This window comes from Sardina pilchardus, chromosome 15, assembly GCF_963854185.1.
Source record: "Sardina pilchardus chromosome 15, fSarPil1.1, whole genome shotgun sequence".
NCBI classification, from domain to species: Eukaryota; Metazoa; Chordata; class Actinopteri; order Clupeiformes; family Clupeidae; genus Sardina; species Sardina pilchardus.
Window position 1 is genome coordinate 24,031,559 of NC_085008.1, and position 22,229 is coordinate 24,053,787.

Here is a 22,229-nt window from a genome sequence, read left to right on the forward strand (position 1 = left end):
TCCACCAAACATTATGCCTGTACCCATTCATTCTCTGCATGGACAGCATGGGGTTTGACTTCCATCAGTCTGGCCTCATCCCAGCCCACATGTTCTTCTTTGGCAACGATGGGCCCCAGCAGTTCTTGGAGTAGTTGATTGTGGAGATGGGCCTCCCAGGGGGTAAACGTTCCTGAGGTGTAATCCTCTAACTCCTCCAAGTCTCTGTGCACCATGTACTTCCACCAGTCGACCGAAAAATTGGTTCGCCGTTTCATCAGGCTTTTGTTTACAAGCTGAGATTTTTATAATATCCATGTGGGGTAGAAGGATGTTTGAGATAGTACAAAAATTGGTTCACAAAAGGCTTTACAGCATATGCCCAAGAATACTGTCAAAAATGTCTGAAATTTTAATCTCATATATAGGTTCTCAACTTCTCACAAGGACCATTGCACAGGGGAACTATGTGCTAATCAAAGAATTTAGAAGGCAACACTGTAGGTCAAAAATGTGGAACATGCCATACCTGGTACTTCTTACCACTCAAACAGCTGTCAAGGTAGCCGAAAGAGTCATGAGAGTGCAGTTTGTATTAGAGGGATCAAAATTTCGCAGAGTCTGGAGAGAAGTGATCGGGTGTGCCGCACTCAAAGCTAGCAGGAAAGAGCTGATATCTGAGGTGGTGAGGCCCTTGAAGACGCCTTGAAGAGGATGTAGCTGAGGGATCCAGGGAGAAGCGTTGTGCCAGGGGAGAAAAGGGGGAATATTATTGACACTCATCGGGTTTGTAACAGCTGTAGCTCTTCTGTGCAGAGGAATGAATTGCACCTGTTTGAGAGGCCAAGAGCTGTGTGTGTACCTCTGTGAAAGGCATCACTTGACTCAGGAGACAGACTGGAGAATATCCAGCACCACAGTCCATGGACAGTACCTGCAGTTACTGCATTCATCCTGCCTCTAGTTTGATTTTTTTGCCATACATCTATTTCTAATTTAGTGTGCACCAGAAAAACATATCAATTTGAGGAAATAGAGAGACTTCCGAAGGAGAGATGGTGCACCCCTGCCAGGCAATTATGTTGTGTGTACAAAGAAGCACAGCGACTGTAGGGGGTAGGAATCTGAGTGTTCAGTTTACACAAAGTAATAGCACTGCTTGTGTTGCTTGTATAGAGTAGAACAAACAATCTAGGCCTATATACCATGAGCTTGGTGTAACAGTCAATACGACATCTTTTATTAACTTTTTAAATCCTTTTTTTGCTATTTTTTGTTATTTATCCTTTGTTTAAGCACCTTACCCATGATAATTTACTGAGATGTGACTTACCATTTCCCTGCCTCTTAGTCCAAAATTACTCACTAATGGATTTTGAAAGAATAGAATTAAACATGCTCACACACATATTCATGCGCGTGCGCGCACACACACACACACACACACACACACACACACACACACACACACACACGCACACACACACACACACACACACACACACACACAGACACACACATGCATAGACACAAATACACATATTGTATGTACATGCACAGACACATGTACAGTAGTACACGTACACACACACACACAAACACACACACAAATGTGTTCACACACACGCACGCACTCACGCACACACACACACACACACACACACACACACACACAAATGCACACACACACACACACACACACACACACACACACACACACACACACACACACACACACACACACACGAATGCACTCATACACACAAAAAGTAGACCACTTTTAGTCCACTGCAGTGCAACGTGTGGCCAGAAGGGGTAGCAATATGTGGTATCTCACAATTAGTGTAAACTGTAAACGGTATCTGCTGTAGATTATGGCACTAACATTTTAGTTAGAGCAAGTGTACTGTAATTCCATACAAGAAAAACAGATAGAATTCTTGAAACAAGTCACAAGGCTCAACTCTCATTTGCAGCACCCCACTGAGATGATAGGCTTTTACAGGACATTTGCATAATTAGATCTCAGGGCTATATATTGGGTGGATTTTAATTTGCCTATTTAGCCTATTGAATAGTGAAAAGGTGATAAACAGTAGGTGAGTAGTTAATTTCTTAATTTAAGCAAACACTCAGAATTTCACTCAGGAAAATTGTCTTGCTTATGAAAGATATGCTTAATGTGTTACATCTAACTGAAAGATAATGAGAACAGAGTTTTCATCATGACCACAATTAAGTGGCTCACGTTATAGACCTTTGCTACATAGCTTTTTTTTGTTTTGTTTTGTTGTTTTATTGTCTTATCCAATTCACCCCCACTTTGAGGATGTTTCACGGTGACATAATTCCAGTAGGCTATGTCAGTTTTCCAGAAGGCTGAGTGTCATTATAATATTTAGCCTATAGATTTGCGAATGTTTGCACATATAAAAGGTGCATAGTTTCATACATACAATTAACTTGATCGCTACCGGAAATGTAGGCAAAGGTCAACAGAGTAAAAGGAAACCTGCATCACGTCAGGTGCAGCACAAAACTGTAGGCGACTGTCTGTCTGCCGTCGATGCTCTCGGTCTCAACGCTTCGTGGCAACACTAGGTTATCTGACGGTCTGCCTGTTTGTCATTACGCTGAAAAGAAAAGCTAACCGCATGGCACAGCTAAAAGGTAATGTTATTATCTCGAGCATCTCCCACCGCAACTGAATTCGAAGCATCTGCCTTGATGCTCCGGCAGTCTATCTGGATTAATTTGCTTTTAAATCAATAGGTTAATCAGTTTATCCATATATCTCCACTTCGTTAATGATGTCCATGTGTGGCAAAACATAATCGGAAAACATCACAGGACAGAAAAAAAGTCAAGCCAACATTGCTCTCTTCAAACATTTTTGACAGGCCTTCTAATAGGCCCGACCACCCTCTGAAATTGACACTTAGAATAAACCCCTTTGTTGTCAGATTCAGACAACACTATCTACCCATATCTTACAAACACAGTGCAGGTTAACCACACGATCCCATTGAGTGAGTGAGTCTGTTCATACATAATTCACTCTGCTAGGGATTTGATGCAAAACACACAGGATGTGTCAGTCCACTGAAATAAGGATTATCTGGACTGGAGGCTATGGCTTATGACTGTATCTAATGACTAGCTGATTGCTGTCTGTGTGCTTTCCCTTTGCGTTGAAATGGGCTTTTTGTGAATGCCGGATTCTAGCCTCACAGACAGACAGGATCAATAACCATATGATGGATCCCAAGAGCCTTTCTGTGGAGATGAAAGAGCACCTGCTTTGACGTTACAGATTATTGTATTAATTCTGCCTTTGACTTGGTGTTAAGGAAATAACAACTGCATTGAATAGGATTTCAGGTTATTTAGGTGAAAGTGCAGCAGCAGTAGCATGCTAAATCCTGGTTAATTCAGAAGCACAATGAATGATTTGAATGGTATTAGTGGGTGAATAGAACTGTTTGTAAGGAAAAGTTTTTTTTACTCTGAAATATGAATGCTTCAATTGGCGTTCCAAGCCATTAAAGAGGACTTTGTCCATTGTCCATTTGAGTAAGGATTATATTGTCAATCCCAAGAAATAGTAGTCCAACCATAAAGCTGGTGGATTTACAGTATGTATTAGCCAGCCAGCAGGACTGTGCATCGACTACAGCTCCAGTCACATACAGTAGGGCAAATTGCATTCATCTTTACTCAGTGGCCCATCATTCAATGCTGGTTGGGTTTGTGAAAGAAGCCACAATCTCCCTCCCTTCATCCCTCCATCCCTAGTACACGCCCCCTCCTTCCCTCTGCCGCTGGGAGGACTGGCAAGAGGTGGAATGGGATTCAGAGTCACCTTTGGCTTTCATAGATTTAATGCATTGAAGCTGCAGATCAGTTTCGGATTCAGATTTTTGAAAAGTGACAGCTCTTAAGTGAAAACCTAAAAGCTGTCAAACTGATTTAAGTGTGAGTGATGCCTTTGTGTTACACTCGGCAAAAAAAAAAAAAAAATGGCATAGTGTAAGTGTTCAAACTGCCTTTTGCAAATTGTGAAGAGGACATCAATATTATTAATGAATGACTGCATGCCAGCCTCTAGGAGGAGGTCTAATCTCAGATAAGCCGCAGCTGATGAGACCAGATTGAGGAGAAATATTGGCAAAAGAGAGAGATTACCGAGCATGGAGTCTAGGGAAACATGTGATGTCACAGATGACCAGCTCACACTTACTCACATACATTCTGCAACTACAAAGCATTCATGCACATGCACAGATACTCATGCTGTATGTACATACACAGACCTACAGTACACATACTGTACACACACAGATACTGTATGCACACACACACACACACACACACACACACAGACAGACACATGCATGCACAATCGTGTTCACAGACACATACGCACAAATACACACACACACACACACACACACACACACACACAAACACACACACGTACACACATGCACAAACACGTTCACTCGCACAAAATGCACATGCAGACACACACACACACACACACACACACGTCTGGCACACACACGCACACACACCCAAACACACGTACACACATACACAAACACGCTCACTGACACACGCACAAAATGCACACGCAGACACACACACATTTGGCACACACACACACACACACACACACACACACACAAAAGAGAGCTCAGAGCAAAGAGGTTACAGACAACCTTAGTTCATTCATGAATGGGCAGCATGAGATTAGTGTTAAGATATGCTCCATGTCCTCGACCATGTCAGGTCTCCCCTGCAGCGGATATTTGAGTGCTAAACACACATTGCATGGCAGGCATTCTCTGGCTCATAGGATTATGGCTGTATAAAATACTGTTTGGCCTTGTGACAGCTCTGGGTCACGGAAACACAGGCACAGGTCTCCTTCAAACAGGAATGTTTATTTATCTAGTTGCTGATTTCTTTCTTTATATATTTATTTATCGCCGGAGATTTCCTCTTTCCGAAACATGCTGTCTGGACGTTTTTAATTGAGGTCCTTACTCTGACCTTCAGAGACGACCGGGCACCCATCTGGTAGAGAGGACACAGATCGGCTCACGCTACCTCGTCATGTTGTTGTCAAATTGTCTGTTGTGCACATGACCACTGACGGCCTGAACCACCCAACCCCCCTCCCCCCCCACCACCCCCCCTGCTGCCCTCCCCCCTTCAAAAAAGGGGTTTAAATCTATTTTTCAAATCTCTCTCCCCGGTAAAGAGAGGAGTATTTGATGGCTCAGGCTGCCATTAATCCTCAGGCTGGACGCACACCAACACCACTCACCATGAAAGCTGCAGGAAATGGAAATAGAAAAGGAAGAGTGCGTGGAGAGGGAGAGAGAGAGCGAGAGAGAGAAAGAAAAAAAACACAAAAGAAAACAAAGCAGCAGTGTTTTAATAACTTGCACCTCCCCTCATTGTGAGTGACACACATAAGGTGGCTGTATAGCACAGTGGCAGACTTCGGAGGGACAAAGCGACCTGAATTGTCACAAGTTTTTGGGTCAGTGGAAGATTAAAGCTCCTCTCTGTGTTCATGAAGGAGGTTAACAAAAATGCAGACACAGCTCTAATGAGACTACTCGGTGTGAGATTATCAACTCTGTAACACTACAGAGGTCTTTGTAAATAGAATAGGAATGTTTAGGTGTGTATGACATAGACTATAAGCAGATTGGCTAATACAATAGACTAAAATGTGCCAGTGGTCTTTGCCATATGAGGGACCCAAATGTAGGCATAACATATTTTGTGTAAATGATCCCACTCATAGATATAGAAATCAAGATTGCATACGTCCCTTAAGTCCTGTTTGTTGGAATATGTCAACACGGCTGCCTGTATTGGGTAGGGCTGTGCTTACTGGCAAATGAGTGATGGTTAATTAGGCTGCAGATGTTTTGAGCTGAACCGCCCAAACATGTATATTTTACAACCTATGGTCATTAATGTTGTTTTATATTTAAGCGTAGGTAAATATGTTTTTGGGATGTTTCCATCTTTGACATAGAACAGTTTTCACAAAAGCGGGTTAGAAATATGGCCCCTATCTTGCACCTGGTGCAAGGTGGCGCAAAATGCAATGCAAAGTGCAGCTCAAAGTGCAACCCAAGTGCAACACAAAGCTTATTCTTATCTTACACCTACTTACTTTTATTGAACCTTGTGCCCAGGGGTGTGGTAGCAACATAAAGTGTGGTCTGGCACATGATCCCAAAATCGCTATCTTACACCTTAAAAATCATTACGCCACTGACCAAGAAAAACCTGATCTATAGTGAAAGGTGCAGATAAAGCACAGCTGAAGATGCACTGTCACTACTACTGTATGTGTAAGCAGCTACTCCTCTGCAGGATAAATATCCTCAGCATTTTCATTCAGTCATTCAAACATTATCGGGGCAAGTATTGTGTTTTCCAGGCGATAGTAACCTACTGTAACCTTGTCAGTCAGTGAATGTACTGTAATTAACTGTCTAGAACTGTTTTGTCGTTGACTATATGAGACCATGGTGAAGTTAGTTTCACTGTGCCTGTGGGTTCAGATAATCAAAGAGTGCATATGCGTGTAGGCTTTACTCTGCTAGTCACCAACAGGTTTTTGTAAAGCATGGTTTAGTGGAATACCTGTTTCATACTGTCTCGTGTGCAAGCAGATTCCTTCGAATGCCAACAAAATACCGATGCACTGAAAGAAATGTGCCCAAAACACACCCATGACGGATTAAGAAACCTGAAAACAACCTTTTAGTGCCGAGCGCCTGATGTTTGATGACATAATTGCAACATTAAATGAGTGAATGTGGACTAATTTAGTTAGTCTATAAATAAAGATCAGACACAAAGATACATGATGTTAGTTTGTTCGCAGTATGTTGAAAACTGTATGTAAGCTATTTCCGCTCATCATATCGGGAGTCATTATACAGACATAGTTTCCTCTGAAGTTGTTTGGCCTTGCCCTATAATTGGCCCTGTGCACGCAATCATGGTTTGATCATTATGCCTGTCAGTCAAACCAGAAATCAGAGAGGCAGGAATGGCTCTGCCCAAGTACTGTATCGTGAGTGAAAGGAGAAGGGAGGAACAATTTGTTTGCCCATCTCTGGCTTGCCTCAGCTGAATTAGCATATTTTGCACATTATAGTAGTGTAAATAATCAGTGAAGTTATTTTGAAGGTGTGCAAAATGACCCAGTTCCTCCAAATAGCATTAGTATTTTCAATCGGTCAGGATTTGCGAAATGTGGTGAGAGTAGATCCTTGGCTTTGTTTTCCATAAACTTCTATAAAATGCACACAAAAATAGTGACGGCTTCAGTAAGGGCAGACTGGGTGATATAAAAAGTGGAGTAGGCCTATGGAGGCAGAAAATAGCCCCAGCCGCACGTGTTCTGGGAGACCAGCTATGGTGTCTGCATCTGTGGATGTGCAACCATCTGTGTTCATTTTAATCCTCTGCAAGTTGGCATGTGCTTTATGTGTCATTTCACAAGCATCGTATAACAAGAACAATTACACTTCAGCAGTCGCACATGCCAAATGCTTTAAAGAGCAAATCATATTCAAACTGCAGTTACACTTTTCTATATACGTAAATAGCAAAACAATGCATTTAAATTGATTTTGCATTCAAAGCTCAGCTGAGCCTTTTGGCACATAATACAAGAAACGCGGCTTCTGATAAATAAGACATTCCGATGAATTACTTTTTCAAAGCGAACAGTGAGTAATCTTGAGTTTTGGATCACTGCTTCACATGCGCAGAACAAATAGACAGATAATAAATGGGAGATATACTTATGGACAGAAAGGGCTGGGGCTGTGTGCTGCCATGATGACTGTCTGCCATTCCTCAGCTGTAAAGGATAATTCCGCTACATATATCATGCATTAACATAAAGTGGAGCCCATGTGCTCTGAATGTAAAATGAGTATGTTTTAGATTCTAGAGAGGGGGCATCATGTGATTATGTATATGATGTGGCAGTTTCCCTGTGAGAACAAGGGAAACTGCCACATCTCTTATGTCAGGTCTGACTCCATACAGAAGTGTCTGTGGGAAATAAATGCATACACACATACAGTATGTGTATATGTGGCCAGTTCTATTGGCATAGTCTCAGAGAGGGATGTGGAGCATATTAGGTGGACCTGACTTGAACCTGAATACTGAAATATGAATATTTTGGATGCTCGTGCAGGTATTTTGGAGGATTGTTAATTTTATTTATTTATTATTATTATTATTATTATTATTATTATTCATTCAAAAGCATTTTCCGCATTTGTACCTCAGAAGTAGCCTGGGTGTTCCCATCCTGCCTTGCGCGGTGATTTCATTCATGCTTCTAAGGCAGTCTGGAAACTAACACCCACATTTTTGCCTGATGTTGGCGACCCATCACAGAACAGGGGAGAAAGCAAGACCATGATGATGAGCTATGCACAAACGCATTTGATAGACATCTGTATCTGTTTTTTCAAATACGAGAAAATTAACTTCTGGTTACCAGACCACGTCTCATTTGAGAACTGGTAGGCGCTAGCCAGGCTCAGAAGATGAACAAATACTGTACCCTTGTTTAAGATTGCCTACCTTACACTGGGACACAGTTGCCAATAAAGACCACACAGAACACCACACAGCCTTGTTAAGGTATTTTAGACCAATTGGCATCTTCATTAAAAGCTGTTGGGATTTATCTAACGATCACAAGACATAGTTGTGTCCTATATGCAGGTGCAAACAGACCAATAGGCCTGCATCGCCTATTGCCAGCCCTTTACTGTTGGGAGTTGAGAAGATGTAATGAGGCCATTAATGAGGTTTGAAACAGCCCTGCGTCCATATTTTAGAATATCCGCAGGCTAGCCATTATAATAACATGTCATTTTTCAGTGCAAAGTAGAAATCCACAGTTAGAGAAATGCTCCATGAAAGCATTCCCTGGGGAAATCATTAATTACAGGGATTGGCTGTCTTCAGAGTTAATTTATGTTGAGAATTCCTAGACTGGCAGTAATAGTAGCCATTTTATGTGTACGCTTCTAAAATGTTACAAAGCAAGGTACTAACAAACAAAAGATTTGCATTTCAAGCAAAGACAGTCAGATCTTACTTCACAAACAAAACTTCACAAACAAAAGTTACTTTTATTTCCTATTACTCTGTGTTTGTTTATGTAAAGAAGATTGAATGACCCCTGTGTATGAAATGCAAAATAGAAATGAACTTGGCTTCACTTGACGTTAGCATTGACATATTAGGATATAATATCATTATTGACATTGTAGGGTTGGATAAAAAATGGATTTTCTGAAATTAGGCCTAAGAGATTGATTCAAATAGCGCTAATGCCTTTTAAGAGTAAGCATTAAGCTTTCACCAGAACCTACGGTGAACCTTCAAAGACCTTCCTGTCTTCTATTCACCGATAGGGCATTCGCTCAGTGAGGGGGAGTGAATGGATGCTCACAACTGTAACGTTGCCATGTAGAGTGCCCAATTGTGAGTGAAAGCATTAGAGTTAATGAATGTACATTGTGACATAATCAACAGGGTGCATGTTTTCCTCAAGTATTATTGATGTTCTCTCCTTATTTACACTGTGTGTCATGAATTGAAGTGGATGTATCTGCTGAGGGAACAGTTCTTAATCTAAGCTATAATGAAAACATTACTGAAGAAGCTGAAAGGGCCCCTTGCAGTCGACAGTTACAGCATTAGTTCTCACATTCCAAAATAATTGTTGGCTACTGTAACTGGAACATCCCTGACAGAATAGCTATTGAACAGAATTTAATTTGATTATTAATATCGAATTGAGACCTAGTGTATTGGAATCAAATTGATTTATGACAACAAATGGCAATATCCAGCCCTATGGCATAGTATAGTAGGATAGTGTGTACAGTATAGTGCTGCCTGCCACCCCATCAGTAGCCTACTGTTGCCACAGTGTTGATATTGTTGTGGCCACTTGAAGCATGTCTGCCGTCATTCGTCCTTCAGTGTCGCTATCCCATGCAGCTTAAGACACCCCATGATCTCTGGGTCCCTACAACCCTAAACCCTGTGGCTTCATCCTCTTTGGCTTTGGGTTTTTTATGGCGCGGGCCGCCCATCCCCATATTTTTATGGGTCTTTAATCCTCGCATCAGGCCAGCTCTTTAAATACAGGGCTGTTCAATGGGATTGGTGTGGCCTTGCCGAGGACAATCGCACCAGCTGTCACAGGCCCCCTGTTGGCCACTGTGTGGAAGCGCATGTTGATGGGGGTGGTGGCATAGGGAGGATGCCTGGAAAGTGTCATGATCTCCTTAGTCCTGCGCAGAGAGAACAAGAGAGTGACAGGGAGAGAGAGACACAGAGAGGAGGGTGGTCAGCACACAACCGAAAAAGTGCTCTTCGGCCGCGTTAGGAGCGATCGGACCGTCGCCTTCTTGTGTGCAGCGTTCTTTTTTCCTACACCTGTCTTCCCTCTTTTGATATATTTTTTTCTGTTGCACGTCTCGTTTTTCCATCTTTGTTCCTCTTGTGGTCCTCCACCTTGGATTTGTCTTTTTCACATATGGGGTATTGAGACGCCGCTGGTTGGGGATTCGCGATGGCCGTGGCACTGGATGCCGTGTGGGTGCGGGTGAAGGGGGTGTGCAAGCAGAATGGGCTGCTTATCCTGTCGGTGATGGCCGTGATCATTGGATGCCTCCTTGGCTTCTTCCTGCGGTCAAAGCAGCTCTCCGAGCAGGTCAGTGGATCAGGGGACACCTCCCCAACTCTCCCTACCCCCTATCTGGACACCTGTCTACCCCGACCTCCATCAGTACAGTACATCGGATAATGGTTCACCTGTGCCTGTGTTGCAACACCCCACCCTAGCCCAGTTCCAGAAGAGGCCCCAGACTCCACAAGTGACACCCTATTCTGTCAGCCCTATTTCCCACATGTGCCTACTGTGGTCCCCAGCTGTGTGCTGTCACCAATCCCACATTTCTTATGTGATTCGACTGTTCCTATTTATTTTTGGTCATGTCCTGCTGAAGGCTTACAGTACATGTCACAGTGACAGTACAGCTCAAGCCAGCAGGAGACAGCTGCCATTTTTTTCCCCCTTTTGATGCTGCGTAAGAAGCATTAATACAACAGCTCTATTAAGCTGCTCTCTATACCCACACACAAGAGTTACCCAATTTTATATATACCATTTTTATTATTATCATTATTGTTATTATCATTATTTCCTCCCTTGATCAAGTCACATTACTAACAAACCTATGATTGTACCTTTGAGTGGTTATGAAGCGCAGTTGCACGCCCTGATAGATGGTGGGGCTTTAAAGCAAAGACTATTGCGTTGCGCGTCTTATCTGAACAGTAATCTCTTGCCCATGTTAAATCACATTCTGCCATTCAGCCATTCTGTAATTAAAGGGATATGGATTCTTCCTGTTAATCATGGCCTTAGTGTGGGCTATGAACAGTGATTTCCCGTTTTGTTAGCCTTCAAAGATGGTTGCCTGGGCAAATCTTCATATTCGGGAATATGCCTAAAAATAAAACGGCAGCCATTTGCTGCGACACTGGAGGATTACCATCCAATCATACAAATGCTCTTAGTAATTGTACATTAAGCAAGAGTGCCTCATATATCGTAGCACGCTAACAGTGTCGTGTTTTCAATTGTTTTATTGAATTATAATAGCCCTTTGTACCTTTTGGTCTTGTAATTGGGTGTGGAGACAATGGTATGTGTTCAGCACTGTACAAGCAGAGATTATGAAATTGTGGAAGAAGACAACCTTTTGGTTAATTCCAACCAGAATCGTATGCTGAAGCCTGTAGTTGTTGTAGCTGTGTTCATTACATTCAAATGATTCTATTGACACATTTTCAACATTTTCAAGCACTCATGCATGGACTAGCACACAGAGCCATGGTGGATTGTCACTCGTAAAAGTTACATTAGTACACAACATAACTGCAGTGTATTTTTTTTTTTTTTTTTTTGCTGCTGTGCCAGCCCAAGCATGAAAGTAATTTAATAAAGCGGGCTGATTGAAGTAGAGTTCTATCTCATCCTGCATCACGTGTTCCATCTGCCACTCAATTTAGGCAAGTACAAGGTCAACTTTTATGGGTCAGGCGCTGTCAGCAAGTTACTTTGATTTCATATTCTGAGCCTCTGCCTGTTTTATCCACAACTCCGTTATCTGGGACCTAGCTGGAAAGTTTAGCTAATGCTAATGTGCACATGTTTATATTTATTTATTTATTATCAGTGTGTTTATCCTTTCATTAATTTATTTTCACTTCATTTATTTATGCTACCAGCAAAACAGTCGGGCAGCACTACCAATTTGCAGGCCGATCACCTATAAACCAGCCAGTGATCGAAGCTGAGGCTGTTATTCTGAAACGGAACAGGCCAGGCGGACACCTGCGGCTGTAGCGGCCCTTCGAGTGCGACCAGTTATTAATTTCCCCCTCTGTAGGAGTAGGAGCCTTTCATCCACTCTCCTGTATCTGACCTCTCCAGAAGGCTAGCCCCCATTAAGATTAATGGAGATCCATAGAGCCTTGCCTGCAGGGGCTGTACATCACAAAGCTGACTATAAGCGACGCATTATTTAAGAAGTCATAAATATTACAAAAGCGTGGAAAATCGTAGGCTGTGATTCATAGTACATGTGTTTAAGCCTCTGTGACTTGTGAACGCCTCTGAAAGGAGAGTTGTGTTTTTCAATTTCACACATTGATTGATTTTCAATGGGAAGATGGTGATGATAAGCCATGTTTTCACAAGACAGGAACACATTCCATCTCATCTTCCTTCCATGGGATGAGTTCCAGCTCTCTCTCTATGGCAAATCCAATCCTGAAGAACACGCTCACGGTATACAAATCAGTGCCATAGACACATCTGCACACCCTAAGCAAACGGGAAAATAGCACAATATTCCCTGCTCTGGCGGCCTCCCTTAGAGAGCCCCATGCCAAATAGCTACTCAGTGATTGGGTGAGGTGCCAGAGCCACCTCGAGGGCATCTGAGGCTCGAACACCAAGCCACCTTCTCCTCAGTGAGTGGCCTGGAGTGACCAGTGGTGTAGTCTAGTTAGCTGTCGTGGATATACTGTACTGTGAAGTTGTAGTTAGCTCTAGTGGGTATACTGTATGTTGTAGTTAGCTCTAGTGGGTATACTGTGATGTTGTAGTTAGCTGTAGTGGATATACTGTGATGTTGTAGTTAGCTGTAGTAGATATACTGTGATGTTGTAGTTAGCTGTAGTGGGTATACTGTGATCAGTCCCAAATGTCAATACACACCTTGGCTATTTTAGGTTGGTATACTGAGATGGTGATGCTTTTTAAGTGGGTCTATACTGTGTAGTCCTGCGCACAACGTACTGTAGACTACACCACTGGGTGAGGCTGGCCGCACTGAGCAGTGCTCATCTGGATTCAGGTGCTGTAACACAGGTCCACTTTGTCCACAGAGCTAGGTGGAACAGTTAAGCATGTGGAAAACAGACTCACCTTTCGATGATTCATTTTGTGTTGCGCCAAGAATAATATTGAATTTAAGATGACATGTTTGTCTCTGCTTTTGGAACTGGTTGTTTGTTTTATTATTGCAGAAATGTTTTGTTTTGTTTTTTGTTTTGTTTTTTTAAAGCTAATCAAAAATACTACTAAGACTGAATATAATTTAGTTCACTAGTCCCAGGTGATGCCCCACAGGCCTGTGAGAAGTCTTGTTAGAAAGTCTGGCTCTGAAAATCTTCACTTGCACACTGAGTATACTGTATGTGTGAGAGGTGCACAAAGGGTGGACTGCTGTGACTGGCCACTAGCCCTATGAAGGGTGTGTTGTGAGTGGCCACTAGCCTATTAGGTTGTGTTGTGAGTGGCCACTAGCATATTAAGGGTGTGTTGTGAGGGTCTACTAGCCTATTAAGGGTGTGTTGTGAGGGTCTATTAGCCCAGTGTTTCTCAAAATGTGGTCTGCAAGCTATCGAGTGGTCTGTGAGCAGACGTGATAAAATATAATAGGTGAGTTGTTGGCCATATTGAACCAACTTGTATGTAACACTGCAACACTGCCTATGTAAGCTATGGCAGTTTAAATCATACGAATCATCTGACACAATAAGCAAGGTACAAAGACAATTAGCAAGGTGGTTCATTGAGTAGGCCTATTGTGTAATATACATTTTACTTTATTTTTAGCTCAGTGGTCTGAGGGTTTTTTTTCCTATTGGTTAAGTGGTCCTTGGTCTGAAAAAGCTTGAGAAACACTGTACTAGCCTATCAAGGATGTGCTGTGAGTGTCTAGCCTAGTAAGGATGCGCTTTGAGTGTCTACTAGCCTAGAAAGGGTGTGTAGTGAGTGGTTACTAGCCTAGGAAGGATGTGCTGCAGGGGTAACAAGTCTGATGTGTTGACTTGCAGCTGACAAACCTCACACCTTTTCTTTAACAAGTATTCATTCAGCAGACAAAGCGCTTTACAAAATGTAGAGCGCCATTCAAGCTTCATGGCAAAGACGACCTTAGATAATAACAATAGCACGACTACAATAAATACCTGAGGGTGATATTGCGCAAGTTTAGGTGCTAGTCAACGTGTGGTCAAAGGAGATGGTAGGAGACAAAAAAGGAGGTAGAGAGAAGAAGAAAGGAGGGAAGAAGGGAAGGGCATAGGAAGTGCATTATAGGTGTGCTGGCTAACACGACCTCACACCAAACATCTTTTCTGACGCTCGCTCTTCATCTGCACTTCCTCCAATGCATAATTGGGAATTGCTTATTATTATTATTATTATCATCATTGTTATTGTTATTATTATTATTTAACAGTTGACTTATTCAATAATAGTAGAGCTGATGACGGTATCCATCGATTTTCAACATCAACATCAAAATTCGTCTACAGGCTACACACCCAAGATATGCATAGTGTTTCTGCACATACTTTTGTACTGTGCTTCAGTACAATGACTGAAGTCATCTATTGTTTCTGCCTGATGTTTTGGTCTGTGTCTTAATTCATAGCCTTTAAAGAAAATCAGAGACAGAACTCAAACCGAGGTAGAACTGTAAAGGAGATGAACCTACATTTAAACAGATTAAAATAACCGACTTTGAATTAATATATCAACCATTTCAATATGAATAAATGTAATGATGGATGGATTGTCACTTTTTATTTAGACTCATATCTGGTATTGATCGTATCTCTTTTATCTAGACTTAGATCATTTCAAAATTCAAAGGGCAAGACTAGAAAGGGAATGAAACAGACAGTTTATCCTGTGAGAGAGTTAGAGTCAGAGAAGAGAAAATGCCCTCAAAAGAGGACAGGAAAAGAAGAAAGAGAATTTGGAGCTTTTCCCAAATGACAAATGTGTGAAATGATGCACCGATACCAGGTCCTGACTCCTGATGCATCCTCTCTCTAAGAGACTGCATCAAATGCTTCCATCATGCCCATAGACAATTGTTGATGTGATGTAATCCTTTGCTAGTTTACACCTCTTAAAATGTTCCTCTGGCTGTGTCTGACAGGCCGTTATGCATTGTAAGTGGCTACTAGCTTAGATAGGATGTGCCCTGAGTGGCCACTAGGCTAGAAAGGCCGTGAGAGATATTGTACTGTGTATGTGCATGAGTTGATATGGATCCCTGTGGAACTGGAGGATTGTGACGTCCATGACTTCTATCTGAATCTACGTGTTGCAGTGATGTACTGAAGCAGATAAAGAAAAAAACCTCTTTCCTGATTCACTCAGATTTCCCCAGCGCTCAATAGTTATTTACTTTGGATGTTTCTTAGCACAGCTTCCCATGGCTCATGACAGAATTCCCAAAACCTATTTGTCAAACGAATAATGAAAAAAAAATGGCTGTAAAATTGCTTATTGTCCTCACAATAGCACTTCAGTGGATGGCCAATACCCACTGCTTCTATTCACTGTTTTTAATTACTTCCCATAGGTAAGGCTTTCAGCATTTGTATTCAACACAAGCCTTGTAAACCTTCCAGCGTAACGCACACAAAGCACCAACTGGCTTTTGTGCAAACATCACGTAGAGTTTTACCACAGTGAACTGAAGTTGGAGACAACAAACTGCGCTGAACTCCATTAACTCACCAACTCTCTGATCAAAACATTTGTCATAAAAACTCAGTTGCTTTCATCCTTCCTCTTCCCACAAATGTGTTGGTGAGAGAGAGTGTGTGTGTGAGAGAGAGAGGAGTGTATGTATGTGTGTGTCTGAGAGAGAGAGAGAGAGAGTGTGTGTGTGTGTGTGTGTGTGTGTGCGTGTGTGCGTGTGTGCGTGTGTGCGTGTGTGCGTGTGTGCGTGTGTGAGAGAGAGAGAGTATGTGTTTGTGAGAGAGAGAGAGTGTATGCATGTGAGAGAGAGTGAGTGTGTGTGTTTGAGGGAGAGAGAGAGAGTATGTGTGTGTGTGTGTGTGTGTGTGTGTGTGTGTGAGAGAGAGAGTGAGAGAGAGAGAGAGAGAGAGAGAGAGATTGTGTATGAGCGAGAGAGTGTGTGACTTGAACAGATGATACAGTATTGTCTGTTTGATCAGCAGGGAGAGTAGTGGAGTGGGAATAAATTGAGTTGAGTTGGAAGAAATCCAGATGTTCCATGTCATAAAGCCTTCACCATGAACACCATAAGAGAAGAACCTTGAATGATCATCTCAAAGACTGAGTTCATTAAAATGCTCATGATCATCCTATTGTTCCACTAGATGGCAGAATGTAGGCAAATTATTTAGAAATCCAAAGACGGACACAGTGGTATTCAAACTGGGATCTGTGGTCCAGATCATGTGTCCAGAGGATTCACAATCTTTTCTTTCACTCGTTCCCTGTCTTTATGTCTTCACTGTCCTGCCTTTATGTCTTCACACTGTCCGTCATGTAAAGGCAGAAAAAGCTCACAAATATCATTTCACAAACACAGATACAGGTAGCTGGACTCTAAACAAGGGCTCTCAACCTATGGGGATCCTTTCATTTCCCGTCCCAGGTATATAGCCCCTTTTCAATCCACCAGGGGTGTAGCACCTGTTGTGCTGGCTAACACCACCTCACACCGCCCATCTTTTCTTGCGCTATAGCTCATCGTCAGGGTAGCTCCAGAGAGGGTTAAAGCGGAGCAATGAAGGATCTTTGGTAGCTCTATGCACAGGGTCCAAAACTTCAGCGCTGCCGTCATGCTGTTCGGCTTGTTATTGAGCCAGATGTCTTCTATCCTAACCTAACCTAACCTCAAGGCAAGTGCCACTCCATGAGTGTGCCGGATATCAAAGGGGCGAGGGTTCTCTGCTTGCTCAGCACTTTGCAGAATAACAGGAAGTGTGGAAGGCAGGGGGCAGGTGAAAGGGAGCAAATCAAGGAAAGAGTTGAGTGTTCCACAGTAATGATACTCGCTCCCAAAGAAACAGTTCCAGCTGATTGCTTTTACTTTCTGGAAGGTTCTGCTAACTGGTGTGCAGCTTCCATCTCTGAATCAGCTCTCAGTTGTGAACACAGAATGCTGTGAGTGGCTGCAATCATCCATCGGCCATGTTTTTGACACTCATATAGTATACACGCGAGCACCACAAACACACTCTCATACACACACAAACACTCACAAACACTCACATACTGTACACAGACACACACACGCTCACTGACACACACACACACACACACACACACACACACACACACACACACACACACACACACACAGATAATATACACTCTCTCTCACACACACACATACATGCATGCCAAATACACACAAACACACAAATAATGGGCTTTTGACTTGTATACAGCCTGGTTCAGCTGAAATGATGCTAGAGTGTAGTTGTAATGGCTAGTGAGTGATTTACTTCAATCAGTGAGTTTTTAATCACTTATTATGTCATACAGTACTTTGGTGCAAATAATCATGGACAGAGGTGTAGTGGTCAAATAAGAGGTGGGTAAACTATGAATTATCTGATCACGGGTAAGATGGACTGTGCCATGCGGTATCTGATTTTTTAAAAGAGGTTTTCAGAGGTTTGGTAATGGTGGTTTATAACCATTGGTATTAAATGATTCGTAGAGTGTTGATGTGAATGTGGATAATACAGTGTGTGTGTTCTGACGTTGCTATTGGTGAATGAACCCTTTTGAGAGGTGGATAAACTCTAATAAGAGGTCGATAAACGGTGTTTACCTGCATTTAGCTCCCATTACATCCCTGATCATGGAGTTTGGGAGATAATATTTCATTCAACTGGGCTATTCATTAATTCAGATAATTACAACATCACTGCACTGTGATAGAAATGTCACTCTTGCTGATCATAAAAGTCTATTTACATTTTAGCTCATAGATTTCATCTGGTGAGTCTTCCAGAGATGTTAGTTCCAGATGTTTTCCATATATTTGAAATATATGGAAAATACATACTGTAGGCTATAGCATTTTGCCATACTATGAAGGCTGCGACTGAAAAAACAGATTACTACTTATTATTTTTAAGATTTCCTAGTTCCATTTTGATCTAAAGCACTCCAGGCATAGCCTGGCTAGCGCCTACCACATCTCAAATGAGACGTGGTCTGGCAACCAGACCTTCATTTTCTCATATTTGAAAAAATGCCCAGATCCGTTGATTGGGCACCACGGATGTCTATCAAATGCGTCTGTGCATAGCCCATCATGGTCTTGCTTTCTCCCCTGTTCTGTGATTGGTCACCAACACCCAGGCTACTCCAGGCACAGCCATAGAGGGAAGTAATGTAAATGTAAATGCATTTCTGTAGGTCATTATCAGTGCCGGGATGCAATGTGAAGCGTGGCTATTGAAACAGAGATCAGCTAAGGCAATGTGAAGCGTGGCTATTGAAACAGAGATCAGCTAAGGCAATGTGAAGCGTGGCTAATGAAACAGAGATCAGCTAAGGCAATGTGTAGCGTGGCTAATGAAACAGAGATCAGCTAAGGCAATGTCTAGCGTGGCTAATGAAACAGAGATCAGCTAAGGCAATGTGAAGCGTGGCTAATGAAACAGAGATCAGCTAAGGCAATGTGTAGCGTGGCTAATGAAACAGAGATCAGCTAAGGCAATGTGAAGCGTGGCTAATGAAACAGAGATCAGCTAAGGCAATGTGTAGCGTGGCTAATGAAACAGAGATCAGCTAAGGCAATGTGTAGCGTGGCTAATGAAACAGAGATCAGCTAAGGCAATGTGAAGCGTGGCTAATGAAACAGAGATCAGCTAAGGCAATGTGTAGCGTGGCTAGCTAACAAAGCAGAGATCAGTGTAGGGTCTAAATTCCCATTTGTGTCCTGATCAACTAGTAGGCTAATGGAAGAAAAGTAACATTTGAGATTTCTAGCATCTATCATCTCACTAAGTGCTTTCAGAAAAAGTTTATTGCATCAGCAAGCAAGCTGATTGGTTAAATTTGGTTAAATGTACTCAGAGGGACCTTTAATTACAGGCTGATTTTAAACCAAGTGTTTCTCTCCCCCATGAACATGTGTACAGCATATCGTTGTGTTCATTTCAATTGCATTAAATGAGCATTAGAATAACTGGACTCGTAGAATGGATGTGTCAAATTAATGGTGGAATTCATGCCATATAATATGTAATGTAAGCCTATCCTAGACTAGACTTCCAATGGATTTGGCCAGTTAGAATTCATTTGCTGAGTCACTCACACCAAATGATGATGGAGGCTTCATAATGGAGATATAACAACAGCCTGGTACATGATTGCCCTATCCTACCCTGCCAAATAGCCTTGTAGTCTCGAGGTCCATCCAATTTTTTTGTACTGCCTTTAAATCAGATGCTCTCAACAGTTTTTCATGAGGAAATTAGTTTTTTCTTCATGATGTGAATGTCATTGAAAACCTCTTCTGAAGGATTTTACTTTTTATTTTTGAGAATTTTTTGTTTCTATCCCGTACCATGTCTCCAAACAACCACAATGATTTGAGCCAATCCTCACAAGGTCAGGCCAGGGACAGGTCTACTGCAGAGCTGGTCGTTTCCATGGCCTAGTGCTACCAGTCATTTGTCGGGTTTGATTGGCCATGTTCATTATATATTGAAAGACTCTCCCTTGCAAGACTGACAGAAAGTTGCATTATTTCTAATTCTTATTATTTTATTTTTTTATTTTTTTTTTATTTTTGCAGATTACATTAGATTCATTTTGACAATATGAAGCTAAAATATGCCATTATGTAGTTCTGCGTTAATCAGTCTAGTTAGCCACACATTAAAACACTGTTGGATAGACATAGGCTCTGCAGCTTGAAGTGTGACACTTGGCTGAATTAAAAAAAAAAAAGTCATGGCAACATTCAGACGTCCACTTGACTAGCCGCTTGGCAGCAGATGTTGTCCTATCCAGCCAGCTGCATCTTTTATGACACACACACACACACACACACACACACAAACACACACACACACAAATACATACACATGCTTGTAAACACACACACACACTCACTCACACACGCACAAACACATACACACGCTTGTAAACACACACACACACACACACACACACACACACACACCAGCACACACACAGCCGCACACACAAGTACTGATCCTGCTCTTAAACAGAAAACTAAGCTCTCTCTGACTAATGCAGGGCAGAAAAGCTCTTTAGCCGTTATTATCGGTCCCTCCTCTCCCTGGCTCTCTTCCTCTTCCTCTTCCTCTCTCTGACCGCTGCGCTGCTGCATCAGTCTCTGCCGGATGTCTGCGTTCATCTCTCCCGCCATATCTCCTCCTCCACACCGTTTTTCCTCCCGCACACCCTAAAAGCAGACCAAACCCCTGCTGCATGTTTTTATTTGATTTCATTTTTTATTATTTTGACTGAAATGAGCGTTGTGCTTTCGTCCGTGTATCCAGTAGTTGTCATGCAGTGATCTATTTCCCAGTGATCCTTTCCCAAATCATCTTTAGTTGACCTTGAGCTGAACACAAGCATGATATAATATGAAGAATATGTTTGGCTTGGTGTTGTTTTGTTGTAGATTATTTTTGAAATACTGTATATGGCCATTTGCTGTTTTCTAACAAAGCAATGCATTCTGGTATAAATAGACGGACTTGAGTGGGACTGTACAATTATTCTGGACTCGTTGGCTACTTCGTCCAGCCGCATGGTCCTAATGACCAGACCAGGTTGTGTGCAAAGGAGGGGGAAAAAAAGACAGAAACATGTCTGCACCAGATTATATGATTACAAAATTACTTCAAAGCCACTGCCAGTCATGCAAGGTCACAAAAACATGATGTGACATCCACTGCAACACAGCATTTAGATAATATGATTTGGAGTCAAACATTTTGTGTATGTGGTTCTCCTAGTCTTGTCGGAGTGAGTGTGTGTGTGTGTGTATGTGTGTGTGTGTGTGTGTGATGTGTGTGTGTGTGTGTGTTTGTGGGGGGGGGGGGGGGGGGGGCATAAATGCAGGCCATCCAAATCCAAGCATGGCAAATAAATGCACTAAGCTGGTATGTCATTTTGGTATACCCCAGACAACTTTTTAGCATACCATGATAAATTGCGGTCTTGTATTAGGGTGGAGGAAATCTAGTTTATTGAGGTATAGGGCCATTTAAATGATGGACTATGTGCAAGGTCTAAAGTCAAGCTAAACTTGTTTAGTATATTTTTGGGGGCTTTTTATGCCTTTAATGCGACAGGACCGTGAAGAAGGGCAGGAAGTGAACAGGAGAGAGATTAGGGGTGGGATCCAGAAAGGACCACAGGGCAGGAAGCAAACTCGGGCGGCCAGCGTACGTTGCAGATGCCCCAGCCCGCCGTGACACAACTGGGCCAAGCTAAACTTAATTTGATAGCCAGGTAAATCTATTTACTAATGTAACACCCCAAGCAACATCCTAAATACAAACATCTGCGGATCATCTCAATATCCCAACATGTCATGCAATAGTGTCAGTCCGTGCACGAGACACTTTGCTTGATGCCTGTCATTGAATTTAGGGATCATGGACAGATACAGACCTAGACAGACACGAATACATCCCATAAATAATTTGATGTGCGTGATGTTTTTGAGCTTATTGCTCAGACTGCTTTTAATACTTTTCTATTTTCTCTCACATTTTTGCTTTGACTCTGTACCCAACAAATAGTGTTT

General features: G+C 42.2%; 1 protein-coding gene across 1 annotated transcript in view; it reads left to right on the forward strand.

Moving 5' to 3' along the window:
- Positions 1-2,513: 2,513 nt before the first annotated feature.
- The window catches only part of slc1a7b (solute carrier family 1 member 7b), a 69,630-nt gene continuing 49,914 nt past the window's right edge, over positions 2,514-22,229 (forward strand). Inside the window, exon 1 of the mRNA XM_062555851.1 lies at positions 2,514-2,649. The gene's annotated coding sequence lies outside the window, so the exon portion shown is untranslated. The remainder of the gene's footprint in view (positions 2,650-22,229) is intronic.